Source organism: Saimiri boliviensis, chromosome 16 (genome assembly GCF_048565385.1).
Source record: "Saimiri boliviensis isolate mSaiBol1 chromosome 16, mSaiBol1.pri, whole genome shotgun sequence".
In the NCBI taxonomy this organism is placed as follows: domain Eukaryota; kingdom Metazoa; phylum Chordata; class Mammalia; order Primates; family Cebidae; genus Saimiri; species Saimiri boliviensis.
Genome location: NC_133464.1, coordinates 37,917,509 through 37,933,728, shown reverse-complemented (window position 1 = coordinate 37,933,728; position 16,220 = coordinate 37,917,509). Strand labels below are relative to the sequence as shown.

Sequence of the window (16,220 nt, the reverse complement as noted above, 5' to 3'; positions counted from 1 at the left end):
ACAGCAAGACAGCTTTGCTGGAGTGCAGGGAGCACTGGGGAGAGTAAGTAACTGATTATTTTTCAAAGCTAACAGATATATAAAGTTTCTAACACCTGAAGAATAGATGATATATTTTTATAATAATTTTTAAAGAACAGATCATTTCAATGCTGTAAGAAGTACTCCAGAACACAGGAAAAGATAGGAAACCTCCTAATTTATTATTTAAAAGAAACAAACTATGATGTCAAAGCATCAATATTTTGAAGAAGAAAATCATAAGATGTCCAAAAGCATTTAATAAAATTGTAAATCTACTCTTGATTGTAATTTCTAGTAAAACAAAAATAAAAACATAGTTCTTTAACATCATAAAATATTAGTTCAAGTCAATGAAAATTTCCTACAAGAACACACCAACATTGACCACTTAAGAAGTATAAAAAGCAAGGAAGACATTCACAATAGCAACTACTATCAAGTATCTATAGAACTGAAATTATGAAAACTGACCCATTTTTACTAAAAAGCAACATAGAAGGTTTTAATAAACTGGAAGTATATACCATATTTCTAGAGAAACAAAATAATCAGTAAAGTCACATGGAAGAATAAAGTGACAATCATAGCTAAGACTTTCGGGGAAAAAAAATCATAGCTAAGACTTTTAGAAATCTGGATTTTCTTAAGTGAAATGTCACATGTTTCTCTGCAGGCTTAAGTCTTTGAAAGCACTATTTGCAAAGAAAGCCTTTTTGTAGGTTAAATTGGCCAGAGTGGACCTCTGCCTTACACACACCCAATACTTCCTGCCTCACCCTGAGCTTGAGTTGCTTCCTATGTTGGACAGCCTCTTCCTCTTTCTCCACCCACTCAAATGCAACCCACCCATCAAGGTGTGACTTATAGGCCAGTCCTCAACAGATCATTCTTAGAACCTCTGGTGCAAATTTATCATTACTCTCCCCCTGCTACAAGGATTACAGTTCTAAAAATAGATTGTAATAATAAATAGTAACCCAACGTATTCCATCTCTTCCTCTAGATTGGAGAGTAGGAACAGTGTCTAATAACAATACTAGATACTGTCTTACTGGTCTTTCTCTATACCAAACATTGAAATGATGCTTTCTACAGAGTTGTTCTGTAACCCTCCTAACAAATGCAAAACAGGTATTATTCCTATTGTACAGGTAATGTAGAGCTCAGAGGGTAAACAACTAAACAGGTCCTGGAAATAACTATACTCTAAATTCTTTTTTGGCAGCTTCACCAACCATATCACAGCTGGTTGGTCTCAATTGAATTAAATTTACTTGGGACTCTGTTCTCAAAGAAGGCCACTGAGATGAGAGATGGCAAAAATAAGAACACTAAAGGTAAGAACTCAAGGGTTTGTAATTTGAAGACAGGATATGAGTATTACATGAAGCCCAAGAAGACGTGACATATTCCAGTTGTGTATTTGAAATTGACTTTAATAATATAAGTTATATGGGGAGGCAGAGGCGGGTGGATCACCTGAGGTCAGGAATTTGAGACCAGCCTGATCAACATGGTTAAACCCTGTCTCTACTAAAGATACAAAAATTAGCTGGGCATGGTGGTGGGCACTTGTAATCCGAACTGCTCGGAAGACTGAAGCAGGAGAATCACTTGAACCCAGGAAGTGGAGGTTGCAGTGAGTCAAGACAGTGCCACTGCACTCCAGCCCGGGCGACAGAGTGAGATTCTATCTCAATAATAATAATAATAATAAGTTATATCAATAATTAACCTTTTGCATTAGCAAATTTTATTGATTCACTTGAACTTGATGTACTCACTGGAGGAAAAACAGAACAGATGGTACTGTACTGCAGCCTGAAAGAAAATTTGAATCGTAAGATAACTTTTGAAATATTCCTAATAGTCTTGTCATTTAAGGTACCAATAAAGTTCTCATAACGCCTAATTTGTATATTTTCTTGAAATTAAAAATAAGTCACCTTATAAGAGGCTTCTTTTAAAAAATTAAATAAACAAATCTTTAAAATATCAATTTACCTTAAGAGAATTTAAAGTAATTCTAATGTAACCTGCTGGCAAATTCTAAAGCTACAAGCATTTTGGGATGTTTCAAGCTGTGACTGAAAACGAGAAGATAAGCTAATAACAAAACTCTTTCACAAGATGATCTGAAAAGTCCAATTAATCATTCACCCTAAAGAACACATTTTTTTAAAGTGTCTTTAAAAATTCAATAGAACATCTCGCACTGAAAAACATTTGTGCCAATGGGGGAAAAAGGTCTTTTAAAAGTCCTATGAGTTACCAAACCAGAAATGTATTATTTTAAAGAAGTTACAGAAATCCTCAAGATCCTGTGTTTCCTCTTTATTTTTAGACATGTGAAAGATATGTTTTAAAAAGTTCCATTTATAAAAAAGGCAAATATATTTAAAAAAAACTAGATTATTTTTTGGCTCTTTCTAAATTTGTTCAGTTTTTAAGGCTAGAAAGACATAAGTTTCAGCCAATCATATTCTGGCTCAGATTTTAAGTTATTCATATTTAATATCTGTTCGTTATAGCACAAATATGTGACTCTTCTGCAAATAAGAAAAAAGGAACAAATAACTTAACACATTATCACAGAACAGGGGTCAGCGGACTATGACCTATAGACCAAAGAGAGCCACGGCCTGTTTTCAAAAGGCATGCTCCCAAAGAATAGTTTTTACATTCATACAGGGTTGTTAAATGTTTGTGTGTGTGTATAACATGTATGCATGTCAGATAACTTATGTATGTGGCTGGATAACCCTGAAATACTACTGTCTGGCTCTTACGCAAAAGTTTACTGACCCTGTCAGAGTATAAAAAGTTCTCTATACAGGCAGGCCTGATTTTGTTGCACTCCACTTTACTGCACTTCGCAGATATTGTGTGTTTCAGAGTTTTGTTCTTTTACAAATTAAAATTTTTCGGCAATGTTGAGTCGAGCATGTTTTACCGTTTTTACCATCATTTTTTTTTTTAACAGCATGTGTCACATTTTGGTAATTCTTGCAATATTTCAGACTTTTCTATTATTATATCTGTTATGGTGATCCGTGATCTTTGATGTTACTATTGGAACTGGCTTCAGGGCAACAGAAACCCTGACCTCCTAAGACAGTGAACTTAATAAATAGATGTTGTGTGTGTTCTTAACTGCTCCACCGACTGGCAATTCCTTCATCTCTCTCCCTGAGACTTAACAACACTAAAATTGGGCCAATTAATAACCCTGCAAAGCCTTTTAAGTGTTCAAGTGAAAGGAAGCATCACCTGCTTCCTTTAAATCAAAAGGAAGTTGCTTTAAATCAAAGCTAGAAGTAAGCTTAATGAGGGAGGCATGGTGAAAGCAGAGACAGACCAAAAGCTAAACCTCTTGTGCCAAAGAGTCAAGTTGTGAATGCCAAGGAAAAGTTCCAGAAGAATATTAAAAGTGTTACTCCATCAAACACACGAATAAGAAAATGAAACAATTTTATTGCTAACAATATGGAAAGTTTCAGAAGTGTGGATAGAAGCTCAAACCAGTTACAACATTCCCTTAAGCCTAATCCAGGTCAAGCCCCTAACTCTCTTTAATTTCATGAAGGCTAAGGGAGGTGAGAAAGTTGCAGAAGAAAAGTTGGAAGCCAGCAGAATTTGGTTCATGAGGTTTTTAAGAAAAGAAGCCATCTCCATAGCATAAAGGTGGAAGTCAAGGCAGCAAATGCTGATGGGGAAGCTGCAACAAATTACCCGGAAGATCTAGCTAAGATCACTGAGGAAGGTGAACATACTAAAAAACAAACAAACAAAAAAACAGATTTTCAATGTAAACAAAACAGCAACCTATTGCAAGAAGAGGCCATCGAGGACTTTCATAGTTACAGAGGAGAAGTCAATAACTAGCTTTACAATTTCAAAGCACAGGCTGACTTCCTGTTAGGGAATAATGCATCTGGTCTCTTTAAGTTGAAGCCAGTGCTCACTTACCATCCTGAAAATCCGAGGCCCCTTAAGAATTATGCTAAATCTACCCTGCCTGTGCTTTATAAATGGAACAACAAAGCCTGGATGATGGCAGATCTACTTACAGAATGGTTTATTAAATACTTCAAAACTTACTATTGAGACATACTGCTCAGAAAAGATTCCTTGCACAATACCTGCTCATTGACAATGCACCTCATCACCCAAGAGTTCTGACACAGATGTATGCAGAAGAAGATTAAAGCTGTTTTCATGCCTGCTAACACAACATCCTTTCTTCAGCCCAAAGATCAAGGAGTTATTTCAACTTTCAAGTCTTACTATTTAAGAAATACATTACATAAAGATATACTTGCCATAGATAGTTACTCCTCTGATGGATCCGGGCAAAGTAAAGTGAAAACCTTCTGGAACTGATTCATCATTCTAGATATCCTAAGAATATTTGTGATTTATGTAAGGAGGTGAAATAACAACATTAGATGAAGTTTAGAAGCAGCTGATTCCAACCCTCAAGGATGACTTGGAGAAGTTCAGGAGTTCAGTGGAGGAAGTAACTGAAGATGTGGTAGAAATAGCAAGAGAAATAGAATTAGAAGTAGAGGCTGCAAATGTGACTAAATTGCTACAATCTCATGATAAAACTTTCATGGATGTGGAGTTGCTTCTTACAGATAAACAAAGTAAGTGGTTTCCTGAATTGGAATCTACTCCTGGTGAAGATGCTGTGAGCATCAATGAACTGCTACAACCACCTCAACCTTCAGCAACCACCACCCTGATCAGTCAGTGGCCATCAACATCCAAGCAATAACCTCCACCAGCAAGAAGAGTATGACTCATTTATGGTTCAAATGAACGTTAGCATTTTTTAGCAATAAAGTATTTTTAATTTAAGGCATGTAGGTTTTTTTTTTTTAATCACAATGCTATTACATGCTTAATAGGTCATTATAATATAAACATAACTTTTATGGTTTGTGAAAATAAAAAAATTCTTGTGACTTGCTTTTTGGAAATATTTGCTTTATTTTAGTGGTCTGGAACCAAACCCACAGTATCTCTGAGGGATGCCTATAATTAAGGTCTTATATGTGGGTCACTGACATCACAGAACACTCCAAGCTGCCAAACAGATTGAGTCAGAAGATTAAGGGAAAAATTATGAATGAAAGGTGATTTTTAAAAATATCTTTAATAATATTTACAACAGAGACACGCTATTAAAATCTGAGATATGGCAGCATCAAGTTGTCAATGTGGGTTCAAGAAACTGCTCTACTCTCAATACTTGAAAATACTGGAGTTTTAGATGGGTGCTCATCTCATAGATAAGGTGGTTTGAAGGAGCATAACATGCTATTTAATACATGTCTCCCTCTCTCTAATCCTCCACCCCCGTTTTTCCAGGAATAGTCTTACTCGTTATTCAAACCCAGATAAAATGCTTATTTCTCAATGAATCATCTAAATCACGGGGCCCCAACCCCCAGGGCCATGGACCAGTACTGGTCTATGGCCTGTTAGGAGCCAGGCCACACAGCAGAAGGTGAACTGTGGGCCAGTGAGCATTACTGTCTGAGCTCTGCCTCCTGACAGATCAGCAGCAGCATGAGATTCTCAGAAGCACAAACCCTACTGTAAACTGTGCATGAGAGGGATCTAGGTTGCATGTTCCTTATGAGAATCTAATGCCTGATGATCTGAGGCAGAAGCCATTGCCACTCTCTCCCAGTCTGTGGAAAAATTGCCTTCCATGAAAGCAGTCCCTGGTGCAAAAAGGGTTGGGGATCACTGTTCTAAACCCTCCAAATGAACAAAGTTATCCCCTTCAAAGCTTCAGAACTTTCTGTACAGTTTTTTTTTTTTTACAGAACTTGTAACATTTTTTGTTTACTTTTCAAAAATTTTTGAATTCCTGGTAGCAAAGACCTTATAACCACTAGCATTTAGCATAATACATTGTCCATGGTAGGTTAATTTCCTGTGGCTGTCCTAACAATTTTCCACAAACTTTGTCACTAACAACAGAAATTATTCTCTCACAGTTGTAGAGAAGGGGAAAGCAAGGCCTACAACTCCTTCAAAGGCTCTAGAAAAGAATCTTTTCTGCTGGGCTTGGTGACTCACACCCATAATCCCAGCACTTTGGGAGGCTGAGGCAAGGGGATCACCTGAAGTCAGGAGTTCAAGACCAGCTTGGCCAACATGGTGAAACCCCATCTCTACTAAAAATACAAACATTAGCTGGGCATGATGGCAGGCTCCCATAATCCCAGCTACTCAGGAGGCTAAGGCAGAAGAATCCCTTGAACCTGGAGGGGCAGAGGTTGCAGTGAGCCAAGACTGTGCCACTACACTCCAGCCTGGGTGACAGAATGAATCTCCATCTTGGAAAAAAAAAAAAAAGAATATTTTCCTTGCCTCTTGCAACCTCTGGTGGCTGCTGGCACTAGCTTGTATTCCTTGGCTTGTAGCCACATCCTTCCAATCTCCGCCTCTGTCTTCATACTGCCCTCTCCTCTTCTGATGCTTATAAGGCCACTTGTCATTGAATTTAGAGCTCCCCCAAGAAATCCAAGATGCTATCATCTCAACATTTTAACATAATTACATGTGTGAAGATCACTTTCCAAACAACACAATATTCACATATTCCCAGGATTCAGATGTCTTTGATCTTTGTAAGGTTAAAATATTTTCTGAAAAGTTCTGCTATGACATCTTAAACTGTGTGTAGGAAACAATCATAGCTGTGGGAATCAACATATTCTCACTGAATGTTCATGATGTGCAAGGAATTTTGTGTTTTGAATGAAAGCCTAAAATCTTGAGAAGTAAGGCTTTAAACACTTAAATTTCCTGTAAGGATAAATTATTAGTAGTTTGGCTTTCTACCATTCATGTAAAACTACACATGCTATACAACGTTCATGGCCATGTACAAAGGATTTAAAGAAATTGAAACTTCACTAATGCAGGTTACTGCTTGATGTGAATAAGAGTGTTGCTTTGTGAGGAAGAAGATACATCACTGAATTTTTTTTCCTAGGAACAAAGAAATGGTCTCCAGTGATCTGTCATTGGGCATTGTGTTGAGTAATTCTTAGTAATTTCTCAGTAAAAAACCAGCTGTCGAAGCTGTCTGGCTATGCCTCAGCAGTTTGTTTTCAAAGAGGACATTAGCAGAGAAGGGAAGGACTTAAGTTTTCCCGTTTCCACTTTTCCTCATTTTTAGGTTTATCTGTAAGTTTATTTCATGTGGCTGTAAGGTAAGAAAAGTGAGCACATATTTACTGTATGGCAACGATAGTATGTGGAATGGTGAATCCTGGGAAAATACAAGATGAGCCTGAAGAATACTGTAGTACCAGAAAGTTAACAAAGTACTCAAAAACAAAAGGATGGGAGTCGTCATTCAGCCACAAGAGCAAATCTGAAAGCAGTCTTTGGTCAAAGTTAGAAAACATCTAAGAGAATTAACACAGTATTAGCTTATGACTCCACATGTAAAATAAATATGCAGATATACATCAATATAAATTTTAAAATAAGCGGGGAAAAGAAAATAATCTATAGAATTCTAAATATTAATTGTATTTATTTCTTAAGAGTAGGCAAAACTTAGTGACTCACTTCCAAAGAACAGAGTATGGAAAGGGAAAAAAATTATGGTAGAGAAGCTTGGCAAATACCACATTAACCAAGTAATTAAGGTTAAGATCATCAGTGGTATCTTGTGGATATCATGATACAATACAATGATACCCCTGATATGATACACTGAGAAGGGTACTTCACGTCTGTAATAGTTTTTTCCAAGACCCGTAAATCAGTCTAATCATGAGAAAAGAATCAGATGAACCAAAACTGAAGGACATCCTATAAAATGCCTAACCAATACTTCTCAAAACTGTTAAGGTCGTAAAATAAAAAGACTAAGAAACTGTCACAGAACAGAAAACTGAACAGGTGTAAACACTCAAAGTAATATGGCACCTTATCTGCATCCTAAAAGAGAAAGTAGACATTAATGGAAAAGCTAGTGAAATCCAAACAACAATAACAATAATCTACCAATGTTGGTTTCCTGGCCTTGATAAATATATCATGGTAATTCTACTATGTATATCATGTATATACATGGTAATTCTACATATTGTTATTTTTTGTATTATGTGTATATGTGTGTGATTTTTTGAAGTCCTTATCTGCTAGACAAGTATATTAAAGTATTTATGGGCAAAATTATAAGTCTGAAATTAGTTGTTCAGGGTGATTAAGGCCAGAGATTTATGAAACAAGATGGCAAAATGTTGAGAACTGCTAAGTTTAAGTCTTTGTGCAGAAGGGTTTCTTACACTATTCTCTCTACTTTTATATATGTTTAAAATTTCTCATAATAAAAAAGACATTAAAAATATTTTAAATGTCTATGATTCAGTCAGCCTTCTTCAAATAAAAATTTTTTTTTTTTTTTTTGAGATGGAGTTTCGCTCTTGTTACCCAGGCTGGAGTGCAATGGCGCGATCTCAGCTCGCCGCAACCTCCGCCTCCTGGGCTCAGGCAATTCTGCCTCAGCCTCCTGAGTAGCTGGGATTACAGGCACGTGCCACCATGCCCAGCTAATTTTTTTTTAGTAGAGATTTTTTTTAGTATTTTTAGTAATTTAGTATTTTTAGTAGAGACGGGGTTTCACCATGTTGACCAGGATGGTCTCGATCTCTTGACCTCGTGATCCACCCACCTCGGCCTCCCAAAGTGCTGGGATTACAGGCTTGAGCCACCGCGCCCGGCCAAATAAAAAATTTTAAAACAAGCCACATCTTACAATGCTTAATGAACTTTGCAAAGTTTGTTATATTGTTAAATACAATTCTTAAGGATTACAAAAATAAAGACCTTTATAAGTGCTTTATTAGTTAGGTTGCAAAGGAAAGCTGGTTTCCTGTGAATGGTGTGACTTTCCATACATTATGCTAATCTACTTCCTGGTAAATTAGAGAATGAAGGAAAAAGTGGCTGACTCAACTGTGAAGGTTGGTAGGTCAAGGAAATGAAAGAGAAATGCCCTCTCACATTATATTTATTAAATTATGGTCAAAAAATTTTCAAAACTGGATATGAAAACGGAACTCCCTGTGATACATTATCATCCCTAAAACCCAATTTACAAATCAACCTTTCCGACATCTTAATTGTAAGAAGGTGTAAGGCTGCTAAGATAGCTCGCTGTACATGCTCATATGTACATACAAACACACACCTCTACCAAAGCACGAAGTAAAACTACAAAGAGAAAAAACAATGAAAGAAAAGATGCAGTACTTGAAAGACATATCCAGAAGACCAAATATGTGAAAAGAAGTCAATCAAAAATGGCAGGAAGTCAATTAAAAATGACAAGGGCAGGGCAGAGTGGTTCACATCTGTAATGCCACTACTTTGGGAGGTCGAGGTGGGCAGATCACTTGAGGCCAGGAGTTCAAGACCAGCCTAGCCAACATGGTGAATCCCCATCACTACTAAAAATACAAAATTTAGCCAGGTGTGGTGGCATGCACCTGTAATCCCAGCTACTTGTGAGGCTGAGTCAGAGAACCGCTTGAACCTGAAAGGTAGAGGCTTGAGTAAGCCAAGATCACACCACATCACTCCAGCCTGGATGACACAGTGAGATTCTATTTCAAGGCGGCGGTGGGGGGGAAGGACAAGACAGAAAAACAAAGCAAGAAATTACCCACTGTCAAGAGATAAAGCTGTCACCATAAGCAGACCCTGAGATAGCAAACAAAAATTTTTAAACACATTTTTTTTCTGATGTTGAATCTGTATTAAAGGTAACTTATTTTTTAAAGCAAACACAGTAGCCAAGAAATGGATGGGCCATGACATGTATAAGTAGAATATATGAAGAAAATAGCACAAACAATGAAAGAGAAATAAATGGCAATATACTAAGATTCTGATATCATACAGTAAGAGGTAAAGTATTATCTGAAGGTAGATTGTGAGAAGTTAATGATGTATATTAGAGTAACCACTAAAAATATAAAACAAATATATGTAACTAAAAAGTCAATGACGGAGATTATATAATAAAAAATAAACCCAAAGAAAGCAAGATATGGGAGACAATGAGAGAACAAAATGAGAAAAATAGAAAACAAATAGCAAGTTATAGAAACTCAATTATACATATTATTTTACATATAAATTGCTAGAACACTACAAATAGAAACTAGAGATGGTAACAGCAGAGGCCAGTTTACTAAGAAAATACAACAATCCTAATGTGCACACAACTAATAACAGAGTTTCAAGATATATAAAGCAAAAACTGACAGCACTAAAAAGAGAGTTAGAGAAATTCACAACTGTAAACTTTCCTCTCCCAATAACTGAGAGAACAAGGAGTCAAAAAACCAGTATCAATATAGAACATAGAATTCTCAACTAAATTCTCCTATACTTCTATGGAATAGTATGAATTCTACACAAAGTATTCCAAAAAATAGAAGAGAATGAAAAACTTCCCAACTCATTATATGACGTTATGAAAACCCTGAAACCAATATCAGATGAATATGTTAAAAGGAAAGAAAAAAGCTAATGACTATTATTCTATTAAACAAAACAAGCAAAACAAAACCTTTAAAAAATCAAATCCAGCTATGCATAAGATCAAAGCTTAAGTAAGCAGTGCACATTTTTGAAATATAAAAAAATAAGAAATGAGCAAATGAAAAAAAGTCCACATTCTTGAATTGGGATTATATAATGCACTGCAAATAACATTAAAATGTTAATTAACCCAGGAGTTCATATAATTTAATGCAATCCCAATTAAAATCACAACAGGGTTTTGAATATTTTTTGCCCAGGGGAGGTGTGATGATTGATAACATATTCCTCACATATGAATGCTACTTACATGTCTTAGAATACATAAGAAAATTTGTAAGGAAAGTCAGATAATACAGAATACAGGAAAACATACGATATGACAAATGTGAAATTTGTATTCACTGTAAAAAGAACAGATTATCTCAAAATTGCTGCTGATACAATGGTATGTTTATGCTCTAAAAGTAAAAATTAGACCCCCTCTCTTATACCATATATAACAATAAATTCCAAATAGATTGAAGATAAGACAAAAATGGAGGAAAAGTAAATCTAGTTAGGAGACTACAGGTCTACTTTATCAATGGAGAAAACCTTAAAACAGGACACTACAGAGAAGAGAAGGAATTAATTAATAAATATTTTAAAGGTTATATATTAAAAGCTACCTCTTGAACAGGCAAGAGATAAAAGATCGGTTTATGAAAAAATTACTTGCAATGGAGATGTCAGGCAGATGGTTAGTAGCTTTAATATGAAATGAATTCCTACAAAAAGACAATAACCAAATTTTTTAAATGGGCAAACAATATGAAAGAACAATTCTTACAACAATTCTAATTTGCCTACAAACATAGGAAAATATGTTCAAAGTCACTAACAATCAGGAAATACCAATTCAAGTAACAATAAGATATTACCACACAATTATCAGACTGGGAAACACAATTAATGCTGACTGTGTTTAGGAAGAGGGTATTTGCCTGCATTGCTGGTAATAATGTGAACTACTATACCCTTCTCAAAGCAATGTGGCAACATTTATGAAAATTGGACATTTTGAATGGATGGTACTGTCTCTGGGAATCTATTCTTTAGGTCTCTCAGAATACAGCTATAGAGTTATTTATTACATCATTGGTTTAAAAGTGGCAAAAACTAGAAACACAGTATTTCCCTCTAAGAAATGAGTGATTGAGCAGACTATGAAATAACCACTCCTTGAAATAAGTTGTAACAATTTTTTTAATTGATTAGAACAGTAGCAGCTGAAAAGGATTTCTCTAAGGCAGCACCCAATGAAAAAAGATTAAAAAGTTTCAAAAAAACTCCTTTCATTTTTGTAAGCAGTGACTAAAAAACTGTGTGTGTGTATGTGTTCCTAATGCTTAAGAATATAGAGAAAAATACAAAAGGACATATAATGGAATGCTATTTTTGGATACAGGAGAAAGAACTAAGTAAAAGAGAAAACAGTTTACTAAAAAAATGAATTTTAAAATTTCTATACAAGTATACCCACTTATCAGAATAACATATTGGTAAACAATGCCCATTAAGTGAGCTTTTGAAAAACAACACTTATTTACTAATGATCTTCAGTTGTGTTTCTTTGAAAACTTAGTTACAGAAAGAAAAAAAAAATCACATGTAAATATCATAAATACCTATTTGTGTGGTTAGAAACCTAAAATAAAATGCCTTTAAAATGTATTATACACATTTAATATAAAATAAATGTGCAAAAAGTTTTTGAAAGGAAACTTATGAAATACATGCTTAAATAGAAAAAGATTTTCTAGTTAGATTAAAAGTACTTAAAAGAGATTATTGCATAAATCTAAAAATATCTAGGGTAGCTCTTAGGCATATTAAAGACCTAAAACAAATAAACTAAACCAGAATATATCAGCTTGGGCTTGCCTTTCAGCTTACCTATCCTGCTTCTTTCTTGATGTGCCTAAACTGTAGGACAAAGCCCATGTTTTGTCTACATGTGTTTTCAGCACCTTACACAAGCCTTGGCACATGGTAAGTGCTCTAAGTTTCTCTGAAGAGTATGGATGTCTCTAACTGCACACTCTCTGCAGATGTCTCTAAACACATACACTCTATCCAGGGTCAATGGGTTGATCTCTCTGGGCTGTTGCATATGGATTCTTTACCTTTTTAAAGTGCATTTTGGAGGAAGGTAAGAATTCATCTGATATTGACGGATCATAGACACTAGTGACACTTCTTTTATGCAATTTGGACTTGCAAAGTTTTTACTTATATTAAATGAAAGTTAGAAAGACAATAGTAGTTACAAAATGGGGAAAACACTATTTTACTGCTGTTGGCAATTAGGGTCTAGTTCTGCCAATTTCTAGACTTTTACCTTCTCTTGATTGTAAGTTCTCTTCAATTATATGGGTAACATGTGTCCAATCCACCATACAAGACTATCAGGATGAAACTAAAACCACCCTGCAAACCACCAGGCACAAAGCAATTCTTGTTGTTGTTGTTGTTGTTGGCCCATACTTAACAAGTATTCTAAACTGTCTTAATTACTGTTATTTATAAATAAAACACAAGGTAACTGCCTCAGCCTACAGCCTTGATATAATTCCACCATACTCAAGATACTGCTAAGTTTAAAGTAATAATTCCATTAATGGTTTTAATCGACTTATTGAGTTCATTTCTTTCTTCAATGAAATATTTTGTGTTTGCTAAAGTTACCTATATTAATCCCTAAAGAAGAAGAGCTAATGCATATTCCAAAGTCTGTTAGCCTTGAAATATCCACCTACTTCAGTGTTTCTTTCTAAATATCCCTTTAAGCAACACTTCTGATATACTGCAACTGACTGTGATCTTCTGCAAAATTTATGTTTTCAAGTTTTTCCTACCATTGTTCTCATGTTTAAAAAAATTTATTCCTCTTAATATTTAAACATTTTAATATAAATTAATATTCCCATTATTTAAAATATTTTTTGTCAAAGTTCCTTCATTTAAAAATAAAACACTATATGTCAGAATTTTTCAAAAATATGGAAGACCTTCATTAGACAGCATCACATAAAGTACATTTTAAAATTTATTTATCAGTCAATTTTCTTGCTTTTGTAACCTGAATAAACCACCTCTAAACTCATTGTAACACTGCATACCTATTGGCCACACACATCTTAAAATCTATTTTTGGAAAAGAAAATTTTCTGGTGATCTGGCAAATGATAAAAATTTGCCAAAACACATAAAACCATCAGCTCTAAAAGATAACAGAAAAAAATAGGTAGGAAATCACCACAAGTGCCAAAATATGTTTTTAATTTGCATTCATATATTAGCAGGTTTGCTTTTTCTATTAAAAAAAAAAAAATTAAACTGGGCCAGGCACGTTGGCTCACACCTGTAACCCCAGCAGTTTGGGAGACTGAGGTGGGCAGATCACTTGAGATCAGGAGTTCGAGGCCAGCCTGACCAACATGGTGAAACCCATCTCTATCAAAAGTACGAAAATCAGCCAGGCAAGGTGGCACACACCTGTAGTCCCAGCTACTCGGGAGGCTGTGGCAGGAGAATTGCTTGAACCAGAGAGGTGGAGGCTGTAGTGAGCTGACATTGCACCACTGCACTCAGGCCTGGGCAACAGAGCAGGACTCTATCTCAAAAAAAAAAAAAAAAAAAAAAAAAAAAAAAAAGATATATATATACACACACACTGTTTATATAAAAAATACACACACAGTTTATATAAGACATACATATGCACTGTTTATATAAAGAATCTTTGTCACATTTCTACTAAAACCTTGAAAACTTGATTTCCGAGATAGAAACATTTCTTCCCCAAGTACTTTAAACAATTTACAGCACTTGGTCCATTTATCACAAATTACCTTATGTTATAATTTGCCACATAATTCTTACTTCTCATTCTTGATTTTCAGCTCACTAATGATACCAGATATTGTCCTACCCATTTTCACGTAAGGGTCCATAAACATAGTAGGAGCTAAATATGTGTAAGTCAAATGGATAACTAAAGAATGTTCTAACAAAAATAACATTATTATTACTTTTATTATGTCCCTAACTTTGATAGCTTTATCCAATAGCAGAATGCATGTTAGCCAGGATTTACTGGTCTATTATTACCACTGCTATAGAACATCCTTATAGCGGTTTCCTTCCAAAATAATTTTTTGGATAAGGTATGATAATTTGTTTTAGTACGTATATCAGCAAACACAGAACTGACTACTTTATTGAAGTAAATCTTGTAGTAAATGTATTCTAGTAAACATAGTATGTCAATATAATCTACAACAAATATAATAATACAGCCTCTAACCCATATTTACTTGTATAATACTCCCATTTTGCCCTATTCTATAGTAAGGCTAACTCTGGAATATTACATTTAATGCCAGAGGGAGGTAAGAGTAACACAAGGGGAAAGTCCAGGGGGCTTTCTAGTGTTTAACTCTCTAAAGCTAACTGGCTATTCACTATAATTTCATTACTTTGCTGAAAATCAATTTCCACATTTATAAAATGAAAATCATAATACAGTTCATAAGAGTACAACAGTGCATATAGCACATACGTGCTATATTACATGTCATATGACATAACCATTACATGTCAGTTGTATGATTCAATTATATATTAAATGATACAAATACATACATGATACACTAAGAATTATGATACATATGTTTTAGATATATTTGTATGTTTTTGCCTGAAAACATAGGCAAAACATGTTTTAAAGGAGAGTCATTCTCATAGATAAAAGGGAAATCACAAAATCTGCAATTATATACAATCTATTAGCCATCAAAAGTATCTACATATCATTTTGTGTTCTATAATTTCATTTTTTTCACAATTCATCAGCTTAACTCCATACAGCACTTCCAATAAAGATTCATCACTTTCAGCACATCTAATGATTATTGTCTCAATTGTATAGCAAGATAATAAACTGTTTCTCATAACTAGATGCTTTCATTTTTCCTTTTTCCAGTCATTTTGTTAAAATAAAGTAAAAAGCAATAAAATTTCTGCCAAAAGTGGCAAAGTCACAGTGATGTAGCAGGAGTCAGGGTTAACTGGCAAGACAGCAACACAACGGCCCCAAAAAGACATTCATCAAATGATGCTTGTAAGTCAAAATCCAGTTTATAAATGGCGTTTCAGAAGTGACACATAGTATTCCATGTGTCAGTTACTTGAAAAGTCCATGATGCAAAAGCCAAGGACTACCAATACCAGTTTACTAAAAAGTACATATTAAATAAACTAACACATGGAAAACCAAGTTCTTAACTTCTGTATTATACTAGGTACTCAATAAGGAGTATGTTATTTTGTACCCACTATTTACTCTGGATGGCTGTTTCTTGTTGTTACTGTTGTGGTTTTAGAGACAGGATCTTGCTCTGTTACCAAGGCTGGAGTGCATTGGCTCAATGGATCACAGCTCACTGCAGGCTCAAACTCTGGGATAAAGGGATCCTCCTGCCTCAGCCTCCAAAGTAACTGAACACAGGCACAGGCCACCACACTTGGCCTGAATGGCCACTTTTAAGATAGGCAATATA

The 16,220-nt window shown here is 35.0% G+C and overlaps 1 protein-coding gene across 8 annotated transcripts in view; it reads right to left on the bottom strand.

Annotated features, from left to right (window-relative positions):
- The window catches only part of KLF12 (KLF transcription factor 12), a 466,131-nt gene that overhangs the window by 436,241 nt on the left and 13,670 nt on the right, over positions 1–16,220 (bottom strand). The gene's annotated exons all lie outside the window — the stretch shown is intronic.